The 25,218-nt window shown below is 45.3% G+C and overlaps 1 long non-coding RNA gene across 1 annotated transcript in view; it reads left to right on the forward strand.

Moving 5' to 3' along the window:
• The first annotated feature begins 17,113 nt into the window (after positions 1-17,113).
• Positions 17,114-25,218, forward strand: part of LOC310697719 — a 606,556-nt gene continuing 598,451 nt past the window's right edge. The window contains exons 1-2 of the long non-coding RNA XR_014521158.1: positions 17,114-17,382; positions 22,747-22,964. This is a non-coding gene — a long non-coding RNA (uncharacterized lncRNA). The remainder of the gene's footprint in view (positions 17,383-22,746; positions 22,965-25,218) is intronic.

Consider the following 25,218-nt stretch of genomic DNA (forward strand, 5'->3'; position numbering starts at 1 on the left):
GGAAGCTTCCTAACCCTAACCCTAACCCTAACCCTAACCCTAACCCTAACCCTAACCCTAACCCTAACCCTAACCCTAACCCTAACCCTAACCCTAACCCTAACCCTAACCCCAACCCCAACCCCAACCCCAACCCCAACCCTAACCCAAACCCTAACCATAACCCTAACGCTAACCCTAACCCTAACCCTAACCCTAACCCTAACCCTAACCCTAACCCTAACCCTAACCCTAACCCCAACCCCAACGCCAAACCTAACCCTAACCCTAACCCTAACCCTAACCCTAACCCTAACCCTAACCCTAACCCTAACCTTAACCCTAACCCTAACCCTAACCCTAACCCTAGCAAAGCGAAGTGCAATAAGGCTAAACAAAGCCAAACATGTTGTTTTGGCCTCCAGCTACATAGAAAGAAGAATCTTTGATTTCGCTTATTTCAAGTCTTGTTCTTTGGTGTTAATGCACATTGACCCAGAGATCGCAAAGTGTGTCTAATGGGACCAAAATAACACAAAACCGTCATTTCGCTTCCATATGTGTAGAAAGAAGACAAATAAGCTTTGATTGGTATTTTTTCAATTCGCATGGTGTTTTTTGGGTGTGCACCAGAATCACCCCCAACCAAAGCAAAAAGTTGATTTGGGTTCCAACAACATATAAAGAAGATGATAAAGCTCTGATTGGTCTTATTTCAAATTGGTATTTTTGGGGTTAGAATGCACATTCACACAAAAATCGCAGAATGACATGTTTTTTATCAGCCGAAATCAAGCATAGGTGTTTTGGTTCCATCTCAATAGAAGGAGGAAAAATGAGCTTGGATAGTTCTTTCGGTGGTCATTCACCCTGAGCCTAACCCTAACCCTAACCCTAACCCTAACCCTGACTCTAACGCTAACCCCAACAATGACCCTAGCCCTAACCCTAACCCTAACCCTAACCCTAACCCTGAGCCTAACCCTAACCCTAACCCTAACCCTAACCCTAACCCTAACCCTAACCCTAACCCTAACCCTAACCGCAACCCCAACCCTAACCCTAACTCTAACCCTAACCCTAACCCTAACCCTAACCCTAACCCTAACCCTAATCCTAAACCTAAACCTAAACCTAAACCTAAACCTAACCTTAACCCTAGCAAAGCGAAGTGCAATAAGTCTAAACAAAGCCAAACAGGGCTAGCAGTTGAAGAAGGAGCAAAAAAGGTTTTCTTGTGTGTGTGTGTTTCTTTGTGGCTGATTAGCTGTTCTCCCTGTGCAAAGGTCAGAGAGGGCAGGGTTTCTGTTGAGGCAGGGGATTAGCTGTGGGGGGAGCTTATCAGAGCTAGCAGGGCAGCGTCGCGTGCCTGGCGGCGCGTGCAGTTTGATCCATCTTTTAGATTTAGGGGAGCTAGTCTCAAACGTTTGTTGGGGGAGAACTAGGGTTTTTTTTCTTTTTCTTGTGGGGGCTGTTATTTGTCCTGTCTTCACACTTTTTATGATGGAGGACCGCTGTAGCCACCCCCAACGACACGTTCTCAGGATGGAGGGGGAGGGAACAGCTGCAGTCGCCTGTGGTTCCTGTGCAATGTTTGCCATCTTGCCAAAGGTTGCAGGCAGCTTTACCTGCAGCAATTGCATGTTGATTGCCCTCTTAAAAGACAAAGTCCAACAACTGGAGGAACATGTAGCTACGCTCCAAAGAATTAGAGAGCTGGAGCTCTTCTTGGAAGCAACTTAGCACACCGTCTCCACCAAGGAGGAGACAGGGTACTCCCCTGAGAAGGAGGCTAGTTCACCAACACAGGAGCCAGATATATGGAGAAACGTGACTCAAAGAAGTAGGAGGCCCAGGGTTCGTTCTGATTGTTTAGAAATACACAATCGCTTTGAGTTCCTCTCCCCTAGCATGGAAGACGAAGAGCAGACTCCATTTGAGGATCTCTCCCTCATTACAGTCGATCAGGTATATGAAGACGAGCAGCAAAGTCAGTCCTCAGGGAATGTGCAGGCGACCTTAGAACGGACAGCTCACGGAAGAACCCAGACCAAACCTAAGAGGAGGCGTGTAGTGGTGATAGGGGATTCCCTACTGAGGGGAACAGAAGCAGTGATCTGTGGGCCTGACAAGATGTCTCGGGAAGTGTGCTGCCTCCCCGGGGCTAAGATCCAAGATGTAACTGAACGACTGCAAGGAATCATAAAACCCACTGACAAATACCCCTTCCTCTTGGTTCATGTGGGAACCAATGACACTGCAAGCAATAGCCTCCAGAAGATCCAAAGAGACTACGAGGCTCTCGGCAGGAAATTGAAGCAACTAAATGCACAAATTGTCATCTCATCTGTCCTCCCAGTTGAACGACGTGGCCCAGGGAGAGAGGGAAAAATAGTGGAAGTGAACAGTTGGCTTCGCAAATGGTGTAAACAGGAACGGTTTGGATTCTTAGATCACGGACTGCAGTTTCTTGAAGATGGACTTCTGGCAAGCGATGGGCTGCACCTCACAACGGTTGGGGAAAATGTTTTTGCCAAAAATCTCAGAAACCTCATCAGGAGGGCTTTAAACTGACTAATGTGGGGGAGGGAGACAGTGCTCCTGAAGGTAGGAGTCTATCAATTGATGAAGATGATCATCCAAATGTCATAGACCAAAAGGAGCAAACAGCACGCAGACCTAGTGGTGGGAGGGAAAAATCCTTAAATAAGAGACACGGGGGAATGATTAATGGACTTCAATGTCTGTACACTAATGCGCAAAGCATGGGAAATAAACAAGATGAGCTTGAGCTCTTGGTACAGCAAACTAAATATGACATAATAGGCATCACTGAAACCTGGTGGGATAAGTCCCACGATTGGAATGTAAAAATGGGGGGATACAATCTATTTCAGAGAAACAGACCAGACAAGAAAGGAGGAGGAGTGGCATTATATGTCAGGGATGTGTATACCTGTGAAGAGATCCAAGATTTAGAACCTCAAAGACAAAGTGAGAGCATTTGGGTCAAAATTAAGGGAGAGAAGAATAACAGAGATCTCATTGTGGGAGTTTACTATAGATCCCCAAGCCAAACGGAGGACATAGATGATGCCTTCCTGGAACAGATGGCCAAGCATGCAAAAGGAAGGGAGATAGTAGTAATGGGGGACTTCAATTACCCGGATATTTGTTGGATGTCAAACTCAGCCAAGAGCATAAGGTCAATCAGATTCCTCACTGGCCTTGCAGACAACTTCATTGTCCAGAAAGTGGGAGATGCAACAAGAGGAACAGCCATTTTAGATCTGGTCCTAACCAATGTTGATGACCTGGTTAGTGGGGTAGAAGTGGAAGGATCATTAGGCGCGAGTGATCATGCTCTTCTGAAGTTTACTATACAGCGGAAAGGAGCAGCCAAGCATACTAGGACTCAATTTCTTGACTTTAAGAAAGCCGACTTCATAAAACTTAGGGAAGTGCTGGGTGAGATCCCATGGACAGTAATACTAAAAGGAAAGGGAGTTCATGATGGCTGGGAGTTTGTTAAGAGGGAGATAGTAAAAGCACAACGTCAGGCAATACCAATGAGACGGAAACATGGAAGGTGCTTAAAAAAGCCAGGGTGGCTAACTAAAGAACTTTTAACTGAGTTAAGATTAAAAAAGGATGTGTACAAAAAATGGAAAAGGGGGGAAACCACCAAAGAGGAATTCAAACAAATAGCCAGCACGTGTAGACACAAAGTCAGAAAAGCTGAAGCACAGAATGAACTCAGGCTTGCTAGAGAGGTTAAAAGCAACAAAAAAGGCTTTTATGGGTATGTTCGTAGGAAAAGGAAGAACAAAGAAACAGTGGGGTCACTCAGAGGAGAAGATGGTGAAATGCAAACAGGGGACACAGAAAGGGCTGAACTCCTCAATGCCTTCTTTGCCTCAGTCTTCTCCGATAAAGAAAACAATGCCTGACCTGAAGAATTTGGAGCAAATGATTCAGCAAAGGAAACACAGCCCAGAATAACTAAGGAGATAGTACAAGAATACTTGGCTAGTTTAGATGTATTCAAGTCTCCAGGACCAGATGAACTGCATCCAAGAGTATTAAAAGAACTGGCAGATGTGATCTCAGAACCACTGGCAGTCATCTTTGAGAATTCCTGGAGAACAGGCGAAGTCCCGGCAGACTGGAGAAGGGCAAGTGTTGTCCCTATATTCAAAAAGGGGAAAAGAGAGGACCCAAATAATTACCGCCCAGTCAGTCTGACATCAATACCAGGGAAGATTCTGGAGCAGATCATTAAGCAAACAGTCTGTGCGCACCTAGAAAGGAATGCTGTGATCACCAATAGTCAGCATGGATTTCTGAAAAATAAGTCATGCCAGACTAACCTGATCTCGTTTTTTGACAGAATTACAAGCCTGGTAGATGAAGGGAACGCAGTGGATGTAGCCTACCTTGATTTCAGCAAGGCATTTGACAAGGTGCCCCATGATATTCTTGTAAAGAAGCTGGTAAAATGCGGTCTTGACTATGTTACCACTCAGTGGATTTGTAACTGGCTGACTAACCGAACCCAAAGGGTGCTCATCAATGGTTCCTCTTCATCCTGGAGAAGAGTGACTAGTGGGGTGCCACAGGGTTCTGTCTTGGGCCCGGTCTTATTCAACATCTTTATCAACGACTTGGATGATGGACTCAAGGGCATCCTGATCAAATTTGCAGATGACACCAAACTGGGAGGGGTGGCTAACACCCCAGAGGACAGGATCACACTTCAAAACGACCTTGACAGATTAGAGAACTGGGCAAAAACAAACAAGTTGAATTTTAACAGGGAGAAATGTCAAGTATTGCACTTGGGCAAAAAAATGAGAGGCACAAATACAAGATGGGTGACACCTGGCTTGAGAGCAGTACATGTGAAAAGGATCTAGGAGTCTTGGTTGACCACAAACTTGACATGAGCCAACAGTGTGACGCGGCAGCTAAAAAAGCCAATGCAATTCTGGGCTGCATCAATAGGAGTATAGCATCTAGATCAAGGGAAGTAATAGTTCCACTGTATTCTGCTCTGGTCAGACCTCACCTGGAGTACTGTGTCCAGTTCTGGGCACCACAATTCAAGAAGGACACTGACAAACTGGAACGTGTCCAGAGGAGGGCAACCAAAATGGTCAAAGGCCTGTAAACAATGCCTTATGAGGAACGGCTAAGGGAGCTGGGCATGTTTAGCCTGGAGAAGAGAAGGTTAAGGGGTGATATGATAGCCATGTTCAAATATATAAAAGGATGTCACATAGAGGAGGGAGAAAGGTTGTTTTCTGCTGCTCCAGAGAAGCGGACACGGAGCAATGGATCCAAACTACAAGAAAGAAGATTCCACCTAAACATTAGGAAGAACTTCCTGACAGTAAGAGCTGTTCGACAGTGGAATTTGCTGCCAAGGAGTGTGGTGGAGTCTCCTACTTTGGAGGTCTTTAAGCAGAGGCTTGACAACCATATGTCAGGAGTGCTCTGATGGTGTTTCCTGCTTGGCAGGGGGTTGGACTCGATGGCCCTTGTGGTCTCTTCCAACTCTATGATTCTATGATTCTATGATTCTATGATTCTATGATTCTATGATTCTAGGTTGTTTTGTGTTACAGCTACATAATAAGAAGAATCTGGGATATCACTCGTTTTCTTTGGTGTTAATGCACATTGACCTAGAAATCGCAAAGTGTGTGTATTGAAACCAAAATAACAGAATACCGTCTTTTTGCTTCCATATGCGTAGAATGTAGACGAATAAGCTTTGATTGGTATTATTTCAATTCGCATGGTGTTTTTTGGGTGTGCACCAGAATCACCCCCAACCAAAGCAAAAAGGTGTTTTGGGTTCCACCTACATAAAAAGAAGATGATAAAGCCCTGATTGGGCTTATTTCAAATTGGTGTTTTGGGGGTTAGAATGCACATTCACCCAAAAATCGCTGAATGACATGTTTTTTATCAGCCGAAATCAAGCATAGGTGTTTTGGTTCCATCTCAATAGAACGAGGACGAATAGGCTTGGATTGTTCTTTTGGTGGTCATTCACCCTGACCCTAACCCTAACCCTAACCCTAACCCTAACCCTAACCCTAACCCTAACCCTCACCCTCACCCTCACCCTCACCCTCACCCTAACCCAAAGCCTAACCCTCACCGTAACCCTAACCCTAACCCTAACCCTAACCCTAACCCTAGCAAAGCAGTGTAATAAGTGTAAACAAAGCCAAACAGGTTGTTTTGTGTTCCAGCTACATAGAAAGAAGAATATTGGATTTCGCTTATTTCAAGTCGTGTTCTTTGGTGTTAATGCACATTCACCCAGAAATCGCAAAGTGTGTGTAATGAGAGCAAAATAACACAACACCGTCTTTCCGCTTCCATATGCGTAGAAAGCAGACAAATAAGCTTTGATTGGTCTTATTTCAGTTTGCATGGTGTTTTTTGGGAATCACCCCCGACCAAAGCAAAAAGGTGTTTTGGGTTCCATCTACATAAAAAGTAGATGAAAAAGCTTTGATTGGGCTTATTTCAAATATGTGTTTTTGGGGTTAGAATGCACATTCACTCAAAAATCGCAGAGTGATATTTTTGTTATCAGCCCAAATCAAGCATAGGTGTTTTGGTTCCATCTCAATAGAAAGAGGACGGGACTTTCGGTCGGCGCCAGCGTTAATGGCGGTCCTCTTTCCGAGCTCCGGAGGAGGACTGCTCTGCGAGTTCGGGTCTGACCCGCTACGGCAAGCGGGGGACCCCTAAAATCACAGGCGCTGAAGCCTGTGAACAAGGAGACTCGGTGGGCACCAGAAGCGCCCCCCTTACTGCAGCAAGAGCCTTTTTAAAGGCTCTGGAACGGCATCGGGAGAGCGTGGTGCTGAGAGTCGCTACCCAGCCCGCAGAGTGAAGCCGCGTCGCCATTGACGGAGAGCGCCGATTTCTTCCTGTAAATCTGAGACTGGAAAACCTGTGAGTAAGACTGAACGTTAATTTGGAACCCGTTAAAAGAAAATTTGGCTGAAAACGGGGAAGGTAAAAATTAAGGAAGTCTGCCTCCCCCTGACTGCATGACTGCTAAAGCAACGGAATTTTAAAGCTGCATCCGCATGAAACATTCCTTGACTATTTAACCTGACATTGAACTTAGATCCCCCCTCTAGCAAGCAGGATAGAGGGGAGGAAAAAAGGGACAATAAGAACTGCATGACTTATCTAAAAAGGAAAAATCTTCTGCTGCCTCAATACCCTGAAACGGACTGCCAAATAAGACAATAGAGCACTGAACTGTCTTTAAATTCTTGGGAAAGTTACATGGTTGAAGCTTCCTTTGCTACAAAATTTTTAGATCTTGTTGCTACAGTATATTGGAGTATGCTGAAATAGTATCTATTGGAAAAGTGCTGTAATATGTATCTACAAGCCTCCTGATATACTTGTCTTTAACTTTTTTGTCTTCGTATTCGGACATTTTGTTTCGCTCCCCCTAGAGGGCTAAAGTAACGGGTGTAACAGTCCAGGACAGTGGAATTTTCCATCAGGGGACTGTTTTTGTGGGAACGACCGTGGGACATGAGTGGCCCAGCAGAAGAGATAACCACCAGAGCCAAAGCTAAGCAACAACAACACCAGCAGCAACAACAAAAGAAAAGAGGCTCAATTACAGGCGTAACTCCTACAGGAACAACAGGACAAGAAAAAGTGACAGCTGCCTCCATGGAGTCAGTGACACAAGCGTTACTCAAGATAAATCAATCTTTGGAGACCTTGACAAAGCAGAGTACAGAAAATACACAGAAACTAACAGAACTAACAGCAAGATTGGACTTGAACACAGAATCTATAAATAGGCTGGTTCAAGAAAATTCTGCAACACGTAAGATTGCAGAGGAAGCTAGAAATATTGCTGGAGAGACTCAAGAGAACTTAGAACCGATTGCTAAAAAGGTTCATGAACATGATGTAACTCTGGCCTTGTGGGAATTACAGAGAAAGGAAAGAAATCTGAAATTGAGACTGATTCCCGAGAGTGAAGGAGACAACCTGGCGGAGTTTTTAACACAAGAGTTTGCTGATTTCTGGGAAGATTTGGAGGAGGAAGAATTTAAGATAACAACAGCATTTAGACTGGGCAAAAGACTGAACAGAAAGACCCCGAGGGATTGCTTGATCACCCTGAGATCTAAGGAAGAAAGAGATAAAATATTAAAACTACACTACCAAAAGGCCTTGCAAATTGAAAATTCATCCATACAGATTTTCAAAGACATCCCTAAACATATCTTGGAGTTGAGAACATTCTACAAGGATTTGGTTCACCTGCTGAAGAAGAACACCATTTCTTTCAGGTGGGAGTTCCCACAAGGACTGTCTTTTGACTACAAGGGAAAGAAGGTGAAAATAAAGACAATACAAGACAAAGAGAGGTTCCTGGAAAGAAACCAAGAGGACTTACAGAAGGGAACGGTGGATCCAATTGCAGAACAAAGGAGAGCATTAGACATTCTGAACCTATCGTTTGGACTTAACCCACCACCATCAGAGGAAGAGCAACAACTTGGAGCGGTTGGAGGAGTAACAGAAAAATAACAAGATGGCCCTGCAATTCCTTAGTTGGATTTGTAATGGGCTCAATATGCCTTTGAAGAGACGACAAGTTTTTCATATTTTGAAAAGAGAACAACTGGATCTGATATGCCTACAAGAAACCCATGTAACCAGAGCACACAGGAAACTACTCACAAATAAAAGATTAGGACAAGAATTTATTTCATCGGACAAAGTTAAGAAAAGAGGAGTTGTGATTTATGTAAAAGAGAAATGGGCTCCAAAAATGATGTTTAAAGATGAACAAGGAAGATATTTGGCAGTTGAAATACAAGTACAAGGAGAAAAAATTTTAATAGTTGGAATTTATGCACCAAATGAAGGTAAGGCGGAATTCTTCAAGAAACTCCACGAAACTCTGATGGACTATTTGGATTATAATATGATAATTATGGGAGATATGAATGGTGTGGTTTCTACAAATATGGATAAAGCACAAAGACTGACAATCTCAAAGGAAGGGAGACTCCCAAAGACTTTTTTTGAAATGACTGAAAACATGGACTTAATAGATATATGGAGAACAAGGAACCCTCTTGAGAGAGAAGGAACATTCTTTTCTCAAGCAATGATGACCTGGACCAGAATTGATCAAATCTGGATCACTAGTGGGATGGCTCCAAAGATTAAGAAGATAGAAATCTGCCCAAAAACTTGCTCCGACCATAACGCCGTAAAGATGGAAATGAAACTCACAACAACTGGTCAATTTAGATGGAGGATGAATGACACCCTGTTTAGAGACAAGGAGGTCCACATGAAGGCCCAAAAAACCTTAAAGGACTATTTTGAAATAAATTTAAAGGCCGACGTGGAAAAAAGAGTGATCTGGGACGCAAGTAAAGCTGTGATGCGAGGTTTTTTAATTCAACAAAACTCAATAAAGAAGAGAAAGCAGAATGAGAAGAAGGAAAAGATTTTGGAAAAGATAAAAGAAGGAGAGAAAAAATTAAGATCAAAACCAAAGTCCCAGGAGATTTTGAGAGAGATTAAGTTATACCAGACACAATACATGGAATTGATGAATCAAGAGATTGAGTGGAAGTTAAAGCAAATGAAACAAAAGACATTCGAATCGGCAGATAAATGTGGTAAACTTCTGGCATGGCAATTGAAGAAAAGGCAGAAACTAAATACAGTTACAAGTCTAGAAGTGGAGGGAAAGAACATATCTAAACCTAATGAGATTAGAAACTGTTTCCTGAGCTACTTTAAAAAACTTTATTCTCAAGGACCACAAAATGAAGAGGACATAGATAAATTCCTTAATAAATATGGATTACAAAAAATCTCTCATCAAAGCAAGGTGGATTTAAACCAGAGAATAACAGAACAAGAGATAGAGGGTGCCATTCAGGACATGCAATTGGGCAAATCCCCAGGGCCAGATGGACTGACTTCCAGATATTATAAATCTTTGAAGGAATGGTTGGTTCAACCGTTAAAGGAAGTCTGTAATGAGATCTTAGAGGGAAAAAAGGCACCAGAATCGTGGAAAGAAGCGTATATTTCACTCATACCAAAGACAGAGACTGAAAAGACTCAACTTAAGAACTACCGCCCAATATCATTACTTAATGTGGATTACAAAATCTTTGCAGACATTCTGGCAAAAAGATTTAAAAGAGTGTTGATGGAGAAGATTCATAAGGACCAAGCAGGCTTTCTCCCAAAAAGGCATTTATCAGACAATGTAAGAAATATAATAGACATTTTGGAATTGCTAGAGGTGAACATAAACACCAAAGCAGTGTTGATTTTTGTGGACGCGGAGAAAGCCTTTGACAATATTTCTTGGAGTTTTATGAAAAAGAATCTTCATGGGATGGGGGTAGGCCAAGGATTTGAGAACGGTATGGGTGCGATATATTCTGAACAAAAAGGTAAGCTGATTGTAAATAATGTGATAACTGAGGAACTTAAGATAGAAAAAGGAACACGACAGGGGTGCCCAATTTCCCCATTGCTCTTTATTTCTGTTCTGGAGGTGTTGCTGAATATGATTAGAAATGACCAGCAGGTTGAAGGTGTACAGGTCGGAGATAAACATTACAAATTAAGGGCTTTTGCAGACGACTTAGTATTGACCTTACAAGAGCCAAACATTAGTGCGAAAAGGGTGTTGGAGATAATTCAACAATTTGGCCAGGTAGCCGGATTCAAACTGAATAAACAAAAAACTAAAGTCATAGAAAAAAAATTAACAGCTAGGGAGAAGGAGAAATTTCAAGAAGAGACAGGTTTGACAGTGGTTAAGAAGGTGAAATACCTAGGGGTCCACTTGACATCTAAAAATTTGAACTTGTATAAGGACAACTATGAAAAATGTTGGTCAGAAATTAAAAAAGATCTAGAAATATGGTCAAATTTGAAACTATCATTGTTAGGCCGAATTGCAGTTATCAAGATGAATGTATTGCCTAGAATGCTATTTTTGTTTCAAACTTTGCAAATCCTTGACAAGATGGATTGTTTCAAGAGGTGGCAGAAAGATATCTCGAAATTTGTCTGGCAGGGCAAAAAGCCCAGAATTAAATTTAAAATTCTGACAGATGCTAAAGAAAGAGGGGGATTTGCCCTGCCGGACTTAAAATTGTATTATGAAGCAGCAGCGTTTTGCTGGCTGAAAGAGTGGATGCTCCCCGAGAATACAGACATTTTGGACTTGGAAGGTTTTAATAATACATTTGGTTGGCATGCATATCTATGGTATGACAAAATTAAGGTGCATAGGGCCTTTAAGAATCATATTGTCAGAAAAGCACTGTTTAATGTTTGGACAAGATATAAAGATTTGTTGGAAAATAAAACCCCTAGATGGTTGTCACCCTTGGAGGCTAAGGCATTCAAAAAGCCCAATATGGAGGCCGAATGGCCAAAGTATTGGGAAATTTTGGAACAAGATGGAGTCAAATTGAAATTACAGAGTCATGAGAAACTGAAACCTAAAGTACAAGATTGGCTCCATTATTATCAAATAATGGAGGTTTACAAACAAGATAGGAAAATTGGCTTCCAGGTGGAGAAATCAAAACTAGAAACCGAATTGTTAGAACCCAATACTAAGAACTTGTCAAGAATGTATAATTTGCTGCTGAAATGGAATACACAAGATGAAACAGTTAAATCGGCTATGATTAAGTGGGCACAGGACATTGGTCATAACATTATGTTTGATGACTGGGAATGGTTGTGGAACACCGGTATAAAATTTACGGCATGTAATGCTTTAAAGGAAAATATTATGAAAATGATCTATAGGTGGTACATGACCCCAGTCAAGCTAGCAAAAATTTATCACCTGCCTGACAATAAGTGTTGGAAGTGTAAAGAAACTGAAGGTACTTTCTATCACCTTTGGTGGACGTGCCCGAAGATTAAGGCTTTCTGGGATATGATATACAATGAATTGAAAAAGGTACTGTCAGGGGTTCAGGAGCAGAGGCACAGGAAAGGGAGGAAACAGAGAGCGAGGGGGAGGAATCCGAAGGTAATATGAGCGACGACAGCGGACCGAGATCTCCGAGTCTTTCCAGTGAGTCGGAAGATTCTCAGAAAGGGGCGCCAGTGGTCAGAGCAAGGGGGGCGCCTAGGGGGACACCCCAGGAAGAAGGGACCAGAGGGGGTTCAGAGAGCAGCAGTTGGAAATCGGGACCAGCGTCCCCACCAGAGCGCAGCAGGGGGGAGGAGTCCCAGGTATCGGGATCTGGCGGCTCTCCGCAAGAGGGAGGACAGGAGTTAGGATTGGCCACACCTCCATCGGGGAGCGAGGAAACGGTCAAGAGGAAGGTTGAAGGCTGCGCGCGCGCGCCAAGTTCAAATGCACAGGAAGGCGGCACAGTAAGCAGCCCGGATAGAGAGCCAGGTCCTAAAGCCCGCCGCAAAGAGGGAGAAGAGTCGGGGGGGTCAGCGTCAGAAGAGTCCAGGAAGGAAGAGACCACGGGGGGTAGAGGGAACCAGAGGAGAAAGGAAAGAAGGAAGAGGTGGAGTAAGGCGAGAGTATTAAGTTGGTGTACAGGAGGCGGAGACTCAGACGGAGCTTCGCCGGTCTAGCTTCTAAGACGTAGAGCTGCGCGCTGCGGCTTTGAAATGGAAACTGTAACTCAATAAAGACTTTTGTACAGTACTGCCGGCTAGCGTGGTCCTCTGTGAGCTGGGACCTGGAAGCGGCTCTGACAGGTACTTAAATGTACTTTCTCTAAAAAACCAGAGGCCTTTCTCTTGGGCATTGTCGGCCAATTGGTGTCAAAGAAAGATAGAATTTTCTTTATGTATGCTACGACAGCAGCAAGAATACTTATCGCAAAGTACTGGAAGACACAAGATCTACCCACTCTGGAAGAATGGCAGATGAAAGTGATGGACTATATGACACTGGCTGAGATGACTGGCAGAATCCGCGATCAGGGGAAGGAGACGGCGGAAGAAGAATGGAAGAAATTTAAAATCTACCTTAAGGACTACTATAAACTCGATGAATGTTAGAATGTTGAGGTTTGGAGAAAGAAAGGGTTACAGTGACATAAGATTAGACTGAAGGAAAGATTAAGAGGACAGAGGTTTGACAGAAATATTTAGAAGTTGCTAAAAAATTTTGGACATTGGGATGCAGAAAGGGGAGGTATGGGGGAGTCTGAGAAACAAGGTTTACGAAAAAAAGGCTATGAAACTATACGTGTTTGTATGTCTTTTTATATGTTTGTATTGTTATGAAAATTTTGTAAAACCAATAAAAAATTTTATAAAAAAGAAAAATAGAAAGAGGACGAATAAGCTTGGATTGTTCTTTCGGTGGTCATTCACCCTGACCCTGACATAAAAAGTAGATGAAAAAGCTCTGATTGGGCTTATTTCAAATAGGTGTTTTTGGGGTTAGAATGCACATTCACTCAAAAATCGCAGAGTGATATTTTTGTTATCAGCCCAAATCAAGCATAGGTGTTTTGCTTCCATCAAAATAGAAAGAGGACGAATAAGCCTGGAGTGTTCTTTCGGTGGTCATTCACCCAGACCCTAACCCTAACCCTAACCCTAACCCTAACCCTAACCCTAACCCTAACCCTAACCCTAACCCTAACCCTAACCCTAACCCTAACCCTAACCCTAACCCTAACCCTAACCCTAACCCTAACCCAAACCCTATCCCTATCCCTATCCCTATCCCTATCCCTATCCCTATCCCTATCCCTAACCCTAACCCTAACCTTAACCCTAACCATAACGCTAACCCAAACCCTAACGCTAACCCGAACTCCAACCCTAACCATAGCCCTAACCGTAACCGTAACCCTAACCCGAACCCTAACACTAACCCTTAGCCTAACGCTAACCCTAACCCTAACCCTAACCCTAACCCTAACCCTCACCCTCACCCTCACCCTCACCCTCACCCTAACCCTAACCCTAACCCTAACCCTAACCCTAACCCTCACCCTCACCTTAACCCTAAACCTAACCATAACCCTAGCAAAGCAAAGTGTAATAAGTGTAAACAAAGGTTGTTTTGGGTTCCATCTACATAAAAAGTAGATGAAAAAGCTCTGATTGGGCTTATTTCAAATAGGTGTTTTGGGGGTTAGAATGCACTTTCACTCAAAAATTGGAGAGTGATATTTTTGTTATCAGCCCAAATCAAGCATAGGTGTTTTGGTTCCATCAAAATAGAAAGAGGACGAATAAGCCTGGAGTGTTCTTTCGGTGGTCATTCACCCAGACCCTAACCCTAACCCTAACCCTAACCGTAACCATAACCCTAACCCTAACCGTAACCCTAACCCTAACCCTAACCCTAACCCTAACCCTAACCCTAACCCTAACCCTAACCCTAACCCTAAGCCTAAGCCTAAGCCTAAGCCTAAGCCTAAGCCTAAGCCTAAGCCTAAGCCTAAGCCTAACCCTAACCCTAACCCTAACCCTAACCCTAACCCTAACCGCAACCCCAACCCTAACCCAAACCCTAAACCTAAACCTAACCCTAACCCTAACCCTAACCCTAACCCTAACACTAACACTAACCGTAACCCCAACCATAACCCTAACCCTAACCCTAACCCTAACCCTAACATTAACCCTAACCCTAACCCTAACCCAAATGCTAGCCCTAACCCTAACCCTAACCCTAACCCTAACCCTAACCCTAACCCTAACCCAACCCCAACCCTAACCCTAACCCTAACCCTAACCATAACCATAACCATAACCATAACCATAACCATAACCATAACCATAACCGTGACCGTGACCCTAACCCTAACCTTAACCGCAACCCCAACCCTAAACCTAACCCTAACACTAACCCTAGCAAAGCGAAGTGTAATAAGCCTAAACAAAGCCAAACAGGTTGTTTTGTGTTCCAGCTACATAGAAAGAAGAATCTTGGATTTCGCTTATTTAAAGTCGTGTTCTTTGGTGTTAATGCACATTCACCCAGAAATCGCAAAGTGTGTGTAATGAAAGCTTTGATTGGTATTATTTCAATTCGCATGGTGTTTTTTGGGTGTGCACCAGAATCACCCCCAACCAAAGCAAAAAGGTGTTTTGGGTTCCACCTACATAAAAAGAAGATGATAAAGCCCTGATTGGGTTATTTCAAATTGGTGTTTTTGGGTTTAGAATGCACATTCACCCAAAAATCGCTGAATGACATGTTTTTTATCAGCCGAAATCAAGCATAGGTGTTTTGGTTCCATCTCAATAGAAGGAGGACGAATAGGCTTGGATTGTTATTTCGGTGGTCATTCACCCTGACCGTAACCCTAACCCTAACCCTAACCCTAACCCTAACCCTAACCCTAACCCTAACCCTAACCCTAACCCTAACCCTAACCCTCACCCTCACCCTAACCCTAACCCAAATCCTAACCATCACCCTCACCCTCACCCTCACCCTCACCGTAACCATAACCGTAACCCTAACCCTAACCCTAACCCTAACCCTAACCCTAACCCTAACCCTAACCCTAACCCTAACCCTAACCCTAACCCTAACCCTAAGCCTAAGCCTAAGCCTAACCCTAACCCTAACCCTAACCCTAACCCTAAGCCTAACCCTAACCCTAACCCTACCCCTAACCCTAACCCTAACACTAACCCTAACACTAACGCAAACCTTAACCCTCACCCTCGTTTGCAGGGCAGCAGTTGAAGAAGGAGCAAAAAGGGTTTTCTTGTGTGTGTGTGTTTCTTTGTGGCTGATTAGCTGTTTTCCCTGTGTAAAGGTCAGAGGGGGCAGGGTTTCTGTTGAGGCAGGGGATTAGCTGTGGGAGGAGCTTATCAGAGTTTGCAGGGCAGCAGTTGAAGAAGGAGCAAAAAGGGTTTTCTTGTGTGTGTGTGTTTCTTTGTGGCTGATTAGCTGTTTTCCCTGTGTAAAGGTCAGAGGGGGCAGGGTTTCTGTTGAGGCAGGGGATTAGCTGTGGGAGGAGCTTATCAGAGTTTGCAGGGCAGCGGCGCGCACAGTTATACCAATCTTTTAGATTTAGGGGAGCTAGTCTCAAACGTTTGTTGGGGGAGACCTAGGTGTGTTGTTTTTTTTTGTGGGGGAAGTTATTTGTCCTGTCTTCAAGCTTTTTATGATGGAGGACCTCTGTAGCCACCCCCAACGACACGATCTCAAGATGGAAGGGGAGGGAACAGCTGCAGTTGCCTGCGATTCCTGCGCAATGTTTGCCATCTTGCCAAAGGTTGCAGGCAGCTTTACCTGCAGCAATTGCATGTTGATTGCCCTTTTAAAAGACAAAGTCCAGCAACTGGAGGAACGTGTAGCTACGCTCCAAAGAATTAGAGAGCTGGAGCTCTTCTTGGAAGCAACAGAGCACACCGTCCCCACCAAGGAGGAGACAGGGGACTCCCCTGAGAAGGAGGATAGTTCACCAACACAGGAGCCAGATATATGGAGAAATGTGACTCAAAGAAGTAGGAGGCCCAGGGTTCACTCTGATTGTTTAGAAATACACAATCGCTTTGAGGTCCTCTCCCCTAGCATGGAAGACGAAGAGCAGACTCCATTTGAGGATCTCTCCCTCATTACAGTCGATCAGGTATATGAAGACGAGCAGCAAAGTCAGTCCTCAGGGAATGTGCAGGCGACCTTGGAACGGACAGCTCACGGAAGAACCCCGACCAAACCCAAGAGGAGGCGTGTAGTGGTGATAGGGGATTCCCTACTGAGGGGAACAGAAGCAGTGATCTGTGGGCCTGACAAGATGTCTCGGGAAGTGTGCTGTCTCCCCGGGGCTAAGATCCAAGATGTAACTGAACGACTGCAAGGAATCATAGAACCCACTGACAAATACCCCTTCCTCTTGGTTCATGTGGGAACCAATGACACTGCAAGCAATAGCCTCCAGAAGATCAAAAGAGACTACGAGGCTCTCGGCAGGAAATTGAAGCAACTAAATGCACAACAGGTATGTGAGCTTCACCTGGAATCGTACCTACAATACACTAGTAGGTGACACACCGTTTAGGCTGTTGCATGGCAGGAAACCCCAGATTCATTTTTTACGTATGTTTGGGTCAGGTGCGTCTGTGCCAGTACCTACTGCTTTGCAGGGGCCAGATGGATCCAAGTTCCGGAAAATGATTTTCTGCGGGTATGAGCCAGAAGCACGTGCATGGAGGTTTGCATTTCCATCAGGTGATCAGAGTAAGTTACTGATCAGTAAACACACTGAGTTCTATGAGCAGGATAAAAGGTCACAAACTGCTGTCATGCGTGATGTGCTCTCAGAATGTCTATCTGATTCTGAGGAGGAAAGGGAGGCAGAGGCTGATCCCGGTGATGAGGACCAGGTCCAAGATCAGGATTCAGAATCCGATGATGACGATCAGGTAACTGACCAAAGTCAGGAACAGGAGGAGGTATCTGTAGTTTCTCCACAAGATGTTAAGAGAACACCCAAAAGCGAGCCCAGTTCTCCTGTGAGTGTAATGGAGAGGATTCGAAAACGTTTTAAGTCAGAGGGGGAATCCCGTGATGCTGAGGACACAGTTCCTGGTGGCAGTGAGTCAGAGGTAACATCTGAGTTTGTGCCCAGAAGGTCTAGTCGCACAACAAAGGGCATTCCACCTGAAAGATACCAGGCGACAAGTGTGTGGGCAAGATTCGCACAGTGTGATTCTGAGAGTGTTGAAGGGGTTCAACAGGTGCCTGGGAAAGATGCCGGGAAGGGGCACAAGGCAAAGGGGAAGGTGTTGAACTCAAAAGGGTCTTGTCAGAATGTGCGGCAAAGGGGGGTGTTGGGTTTGGAACTTAACGGGTTAAGTTGTTCCCATGATGCCACACCATTCTGACGTCAGTTTTCGAAGCTGGGAGGAGTTTGGGAGGAGTTTGTTATTCTCACTCTGTGTTGTGAGGGGAAAGGAGCAGCTTTGTAATGGCTGCAAGCAGTCCTGGTTTTTCCGGAGATTTGTTGGAATAAACGACTGTAAATAGACAAACCTGTACTCTGTGTGTTTGTCTGGAAGCTAAGCCAAGCTACGTGACAGTTTTTCACCGCTGTGTTAAACTCTGCTGAGGCGTGACTGAGAGCTGCGGAGCGGAAGTGTGCCGGGCGGCCATAAATCGCTAATTGAGGATCGCAAATCAATTAGCGGGAGTCACGTCAGACCAATAAAGTCCAAGAAAATTGTCATCTCGTCTGTCCTCCCAGTTGAACGACGTGGCCCAGGGAGAGAGGGGAAAATAGTGGAAGTGAACAGCTGGCTTCGCAAATGGTGTAAACAGGAACGGTTTGGATTCTTAGATCACGGACTGCAGTTTCTTGAAGATGGACTTCTGGCAAGTGATGGGCTGCACCTCACAACGGTTGGGAGAAATGTTTTTGCCAAAAATCTCAGAAACCTCATCAGGAGGGCTTTAAACTGACTAATGTGGGGGAGGGAGACAGTGCTCCTGAAGGTAGGAGTCTATCAATTAATGAAGATGATCATCCAAATGTCATAGACCAAATGGAGCAAACAGCACGTGGACCTAGTGGTGGGAGGAAAAAATCCTTAAATAAGAGACACGGGGGAATGATTAATGGACTTCAATGTCTGTACACTAATGCGCAAAGCATGGGAAATAAACAAGATGAGCTTGAGCTCTTGGTACAGCAAACTAAATATGACATAATAGGCATCACTGAAACCTGGTGGGATAAGTCCCATGATTGGAATGTAATAATGGGGGGATACAATCTATATCAGAGAAACAGACCAGACAAGAAAGGAGGAGGAGTGGCGTTATATGTCAGGGATGTGTATACCTGTGAAGAGATCCAAGATTTAGAACCTCAAAGCCAAAGTGAGAGCATTTGGGTCAAAATTAAGGGAGAGAAGAATAACAGAGACCTCATTGTGGGAGTTTACTATAGATCCCCAAGCCAAACGGAGGACATAGATGATGCCTTCCTGGAGCAGATGGCCAAGCATGCAAAAGGAAGGGAGATAGTAGTAATGGGGGACTTCAATTACCCGGATATTTGTTGGACGTCAAACTCAGCCAAGAGCATAAGGTCAAACAGATTCCTCACTGGCCTTGCAGACAACTTCATTGTCCAGAAAGTGGGAGAAGCAACAAGAGGAACAGCCATTTTAGATCTGGTCCTAACCAATGTTGATGACCTGGTTAGTGGGGTAGAAGTGGAAGGATCATTAGGCGCGAGTGATCATGCTCTTCTGAAGTTTACTATACAGCGGAAAGGAGCAGCCAAGCATACTAGGACTCAATTTCTTGACTTTAAGAAAGCCGACTTCATAAAACTTAGGGAAGTGCTGGGTGAGATCCCATGGACAGCAATACTAAAAGGAAAGGGAGTTCATGATGGCTGGGAGTTTGTTAAGAGGGAGATAGTAAAAGCACAACGTCAGGCAATACCAATGAGACGGAAACATGGAAGGTGCCTAAAGAAGCCAGGGTGGCTATCTAAAGAACTTTTAACTGAATTAAGATTAAAAAAGGATGTGTACAAAAAATGGAAAAGGGGGGAAACCACCAAAGAGGAATTCAAACAAATAGCCAGCACGTGTAGACACAAAGTCAGAAAAGCTAAAGCACAGAATGAACTCAGGCTTGCTAGAGAGGTTAAAAGCAACAAAAAAGGCTTTTATGGGTATGTTCGTAGCAAAAGGAAGAACAAAGAAACAGTTGGGTCACTCAGAGGAGAAGATGGTGAAATGCAAACAGGGGACACAGAAAGGGCTGAACTCCTCAATTCCTTCTTTGCCTCAGTCTTCTCCGATAAAGAAAACAATGCCCGACCTGAAGAATTTGGAGCAAATGATTCAGCAAAGGAAACACAGCCCAGAATAACTAAGGAGATAGTACAAGAATATTTGGCTAGTTTAGATGTATTCAAGTCTCCAGGGCCAGATGAACTGCATCCAAGAGTATTAAAAGAACTGGCAGATGTGATCTCAGAACCACTGGCAGTCATCTTTGAGAATTCCTGGAGAACAGGCGAAGTCCCGGCAGACTGGAGGAGGGCAAATGTTGTCCCTATTTTCAAAAAGGGGAAAAGAGAGGACCCAAATAATTACCGCCCAGTCAGTCTGACATCAATACCAGGGAAGATTCTGGAGCAGATCATTAAGCAAACAGTCTGTGAGCACCTAGAAAGGAATGCTGTGATCACCAATAGTCAGCATGGATTTCTGAAAAATAAGTCATGTCAGACTAACCTGATCTCGTTTTTTGACAGAATTACAAGCCTGGTAGATGAAGGGAACGCAGTGGATGTAGCCTACCTTGATTTCAGCAAGGCATTTGACAAGGTGCCCCATGATATTCTTGTAAAGAAGCTGGTAAAATGCGGTCTTGACTATGCTACTGTTGGAGCTGGAACTTAACAGGTTAAGTTCTTCCCATGATGCCACACCATTCTGACGTCACTTTTGGAAGCTCGGGAGGAGCTTGAGGCAAAGTTTGCCAGTCCCACTCTGTGCGCTGTGGGGAAAAGACGCAGTCCTGGCATGGCTGCAAATAGTCCTGGAAATTTCTGAGAAATGTCGGAATAAAAGCTGTAAATAGACAAACCGGTGCTGTGTGTGTTTGTCTGGAACGTGACAGTTTACACCGCTGTGCGAGACTCTGCTAAGACGTGCCTGAGAGCTGCGCAAGAGGAAGTGTGCCGGGCAGCCATAAATCGCTAATTGGAGTCGCAAATCAATTAGCGGGGACAGCGGCATGTAAATCAATTCCACAGGTTATGGATGTCCTAAATCATCGCTTGTAAAACTGTCACGGGAGCTGTGAAATCTGCGGTGTCGAGCAGAGACGGCAGGAGGCGCAGGCAGAAGCAAACAAGCAAGCTGAAAAACGCAGAGATTTGCCTGTGTTGCTGTGGAGCCAAGAGCTGAGGGCAGCAAGGAATCGTTTCTCCACGCCGGGGGAGCTGGAAATCTTGTGAGTACAGCTTGGGGCGCCTTTGGAGAACGGGAGGCCGGAATCTGAGGCAAGCAGGCAAGCAAGCTGGAGACGCTGTGCAGGAAGGCTGCAGAGAGCTTGGGGCTGTGCCTAACGTTTGAAGGCAAGCTGACGACGATGCTGATGCCAGCTTGGAGTTCTGCCTAAAGTTGTGAGAGGCAGGAGAGCTGATCTGCTAAACCGGGAGCTGAAGAGCGGCTGTTTGTTTACGTGAGTACGCTGGGCCCCGGGGGAAGATGGCAGATGGCCAGGAGGTGTTTCAAGCTCCGTTTGAACAGCTTGAGAAACGGAAGACAATGGCAGGCAGCCAGGTCTTGGAGGACATTGCGTTTGAACAGCTCACTCTAAGAAGTAGAGCAAGGGCGGCTGGGAATGTGCTGTGTTTGCTGTGAAGCTTCAGCAGGAGGCCAGAGCCCTGGGGAAGGAATACAAAAGCCTAGAGATGGCTGGAGCCCCTGTTCCTGATGATTTAGCCTCAAGGAGTGCTAGTGAGCAAGTCGGGGGGGGCGGAAAGTTCCAAAGGCAAGTTTGAAAAGTTTTCCACTGAACCTGCTGGAATGAAGCGGCAGTTCAAGGGGGGCGGATCTGGCAAGGAGTGCTTTTCCGGAAAAAGGAGGGCCAGGCCAGCTGAAAAGAGCCCCAGGCAGTGTTTTTCCACTGGAGTTTTTCGTTGCTACGTGTGTAATGCAGCGGGACATCTGCGGCGAGATTGCCCCCACCGGAGCAGAGAGGCAAGACAGGATGTTGTCAAGGTCAAACTGCTGAACTCTCATGGGAACCAGTCGGGTTACCATGGCAACCAGCCTGGAAAAACAACCAGGCATGGGACTGAGGCTGGTGGACGTGCCAGGTGCCAGGAGACTTATCAGATCACGGCTAGTCTGGCGTTGGCTGAAAACAGCCGTGGGACAAGGACAGAGGAGCTGAGTTTCGTTATCGACTCTGCAGCTAATTGCAATTTGATTCCAGAGACACCTGCTGGCGAAATGCAGAACTGCAGGGCTGTGGCTAACGTGTTTTTCTCTCCTTCACAGGAGGAGCTAGAGGTCTACGTTGTGCCGGGACTGAAGTGTTGTCTTTTATCTGTATCAGCTCTAATGAAGCAGGGATACAATGCTTGTTTTGAAAATGACACCTGTTCCATTTTCAGAGGAGGGAGACAACTGGTCAACATGCAGAGGGAGAACAACGTCTTTGTTCTGGAGTCACCTCTGGAGGGTTGTGGGAATGCTGGAAAAGCACAGGTGAAGTGTGCTAAGGTTCCCAGTCATGTGCAAAAGTTGCACAGGTGCACAAAAGGGTGTAAAACCACACAATGTGGGAGGAGGTCCCAAGGGTGCAGGGCATGCAGCAAGGTTCAAAGGGGCAGGTTTCCCGGGGTAAAGAGGGTAGCCAAAGAGCCCTTTGAGCTTGTTCACACAGATCTGTCAGGACCCAAGAGGTCTGAGAGTCTGGGTGGGGCCAGGTATGTGCTGTCGTTGACAGGTGACCACAGCCAGGTTGGCTGGTGTTTCTCTCTCAACTCACAGGGGGAGGTGGCGCAACTGATCCAGGATTGGGTTGCGGAGGTGGAACGAAAGTTCTCCACCAGGGTGCAAGGGTTCAAGAGCGACCGAGGGTCACAGTTTACTGGGTCTGCTCTGGAGGAGTTTTTCAAGGAAAAGGGAATACGTCACCAGGTGACGGGTGCAAAGTCTCCTCAAGGGGAGGAGAGGGAGGCAGAGGCTGATCCCGGTGATGGGGACCAGGTCCAGAATCAGGGTTCAGAACCCGGTGATGGGGACCAGGTCCAGGGTCAGGGGTCAGGGCAGGTTTGGGCATTTCCAAGGGTTGTGAAAGGAATGTCCAGGTGTGAGGCTTCATCTCCGGTAAGCGTAATGGAGAAAGCTCACGGACGGGTTGTCAAGTCAGAGGGGGAAACGTCTGACGGAGAAGACACAACTGCTGGCCCAAGTGGGTCAGAGGGGTTTCAGGTCACGGGTGCGTGGAAAAGTGTCGCACAGTGTGATTCTGGGAGTGTTGAAGGGGTTCAACAGGTGCCTGGGAAAGATGCTGGGAAGGAGCACAAGGCAAAGGGGAAGGTGTTGAACTCAAAAGGGTCTTGTCAGAAGGTGCGGCAAAGGGGGGTGTTGGAGCTGGAACTTAACAGGTTAAGTTCTTCCCATGATGCCACACCATTCTGATGTCACTTTTGGAAGCTCGGGAGGAGCTTGAGGCAAAGTTTGCCAGTCCCACTCTGTGCGCTGTGGGGAAAAGACGCAGTCCTGGCATGGCTGCAAATAGTCCTGGAAATTTCTGAGAAATGTCGGAATAAAAGCTGTAAATAGACAAACCGGTGTGTGTGTGTTTGTCTGGAACGTGACAGTTTACACCGCTGTGCGAGACTCTGCTAAGACGTGCCTGAGAGCTGCGCAAGAGGAAGTGTGCCGGGCAGCCATAAATCGCTAATTGGAGTCGCAAATCAATTAGCGGGGACAGCGGCATGTAAATCAATTCCACAGCTACCACTCAGTGGATTTGTAACTGGCTGACTGACCGAACCCAAAGGGTGCTCATCAATGGTTCCTCTTCATCCTGGAGAAGAGTGACTAGTGGGGTGCCACAGGGTTCTGTCTTGGGCCCGGTCTTATTCAACATCTTTATCAACGACTTGGATGATGGACTCAAGGGCATCCTGATCAAATTTGCAGATGACACCAAACTGGGAGGGGTGGCTAACACCCCAGAGGACAGGATCACACTTCAAAACGACCTTGACAGATTAGAAAACTGGGCAAAAACAAACAAGATGAACTTTAACAGGGAGAAATGTCAAGTATTGCACTTGGGCAAAAAAAATGAGAGGCACAAATACAAGATGGGTGACACCTGGCTTGAGAGCAGTACATGTGAAAAGGATCTAGGAGTCTTGGTTGACCACAAACTTGACATGAGCCAACAGTGTGACGCGGCAGCTAAAAAAGCCAATGCAATTCTGGGCTGCATCAATAGGAGTATAGCATCTAGATCAAGGGAAGTAATAGTGCCACTGTATTCTGCTCTGGTCAGACCACACCTGGAGTACTGTGTCCAGTTCTGGGCACCACAATTCAAGAAGGACACTGACAAACTGGAACGTGTCCAGAGGAGGGCAACCAAAATGGTCAAAGGGCTGGAAACGATGCCTTATGAGGAACGGCTAAGGGAGCTGGGCATGTTTAGCCTGGAGAAGAGGAGGTTAAGGGGTGATATGATAGCCATGCTCAAATATATAAAAGGATGTCACATAGAGGAGGGAGAAAGGTTGTTTTCTGCTGCTCCAGAGAAGCGGACACGGAGCAATGGATCCAAACTACAAGAAAGAAGATTCCACCTAAACATTAGGAAGAACTTCCTGACAGTAAGAGCTGTTCGACAGTGGAATTTGCTGCCAAGGAGTGTGGTGGAGTCTCCTACTTTGGAGGTCTTTAAGCAGAGGCTTGACAACCATATGTCAGGAGTGCTCTGATGGTGTTTCCTGCTTGGCAGGGGGTTGGACTCGATGGCCCTTGTGGTCTCTTCCAACTCTATGATTCTATGATTCTATGATTCTATGATTCTATGATTCTATGATTCCCTCACCTTAACCCTAACCCTAGCAAAGCAAAGTGTAATGCACATTCACCCAGAAATCGCAAAGTGTGTCTAATGAGAGCAAAATAACACAACACCGTCTTTCCGCTTCCATATGCGTAGAAAGCAGACAAATAAGCTTTGATTGGTCTTATTTCAATTTGCATGGTGATTTTTGGGAATCACCCCCGACCAAAGCAAAAAGGTGTTTTGGGTTCCATCTACATAAAAAGAAGATGATAAAGCTCTGATTGGGCTTATTTCAAATAGGTCATTTTGGGGTTAGAATGCACATTCACTCAAAAATCGCAGATTGATATTTTTGTTATCAGCCCAAATCAAGCATAGGTGTTTTGGTTCCATCTCAATAGAAAGAGGACGAATAAGCTTGGATTGTTCTTTCGGTGGTCATTCACCCTGACCCTGACCCTGACCCTAACCCTAACCCTAACCCTAACCCTAACCCTAACCCTAACCCTAACCCTAACCCTAACCCTAACCCTAACCCTAACCCTAACCCTATCCCTATCCCTATCCCTAACCCTAACCTTAACCTTAACGCTAACCCAAACCCTAACGCTAACCCAAACCCCAACCCTAACTATAACCCTAAGCGTAACCCTAACCCT

Source organism: Podarcis liolepis, assembly GCF_965112155.1.
Source record: "Podarcis liolepis genome assembly, chromosome: W".
In the NCBI taxonomy this organism is placed as follows: domain Eukaryota; kingdom Metazoa; phylum Chordata; class Lepidosauria; order Squamata; family Lacertidae; genus Podarcis; species Podarcis liolepis.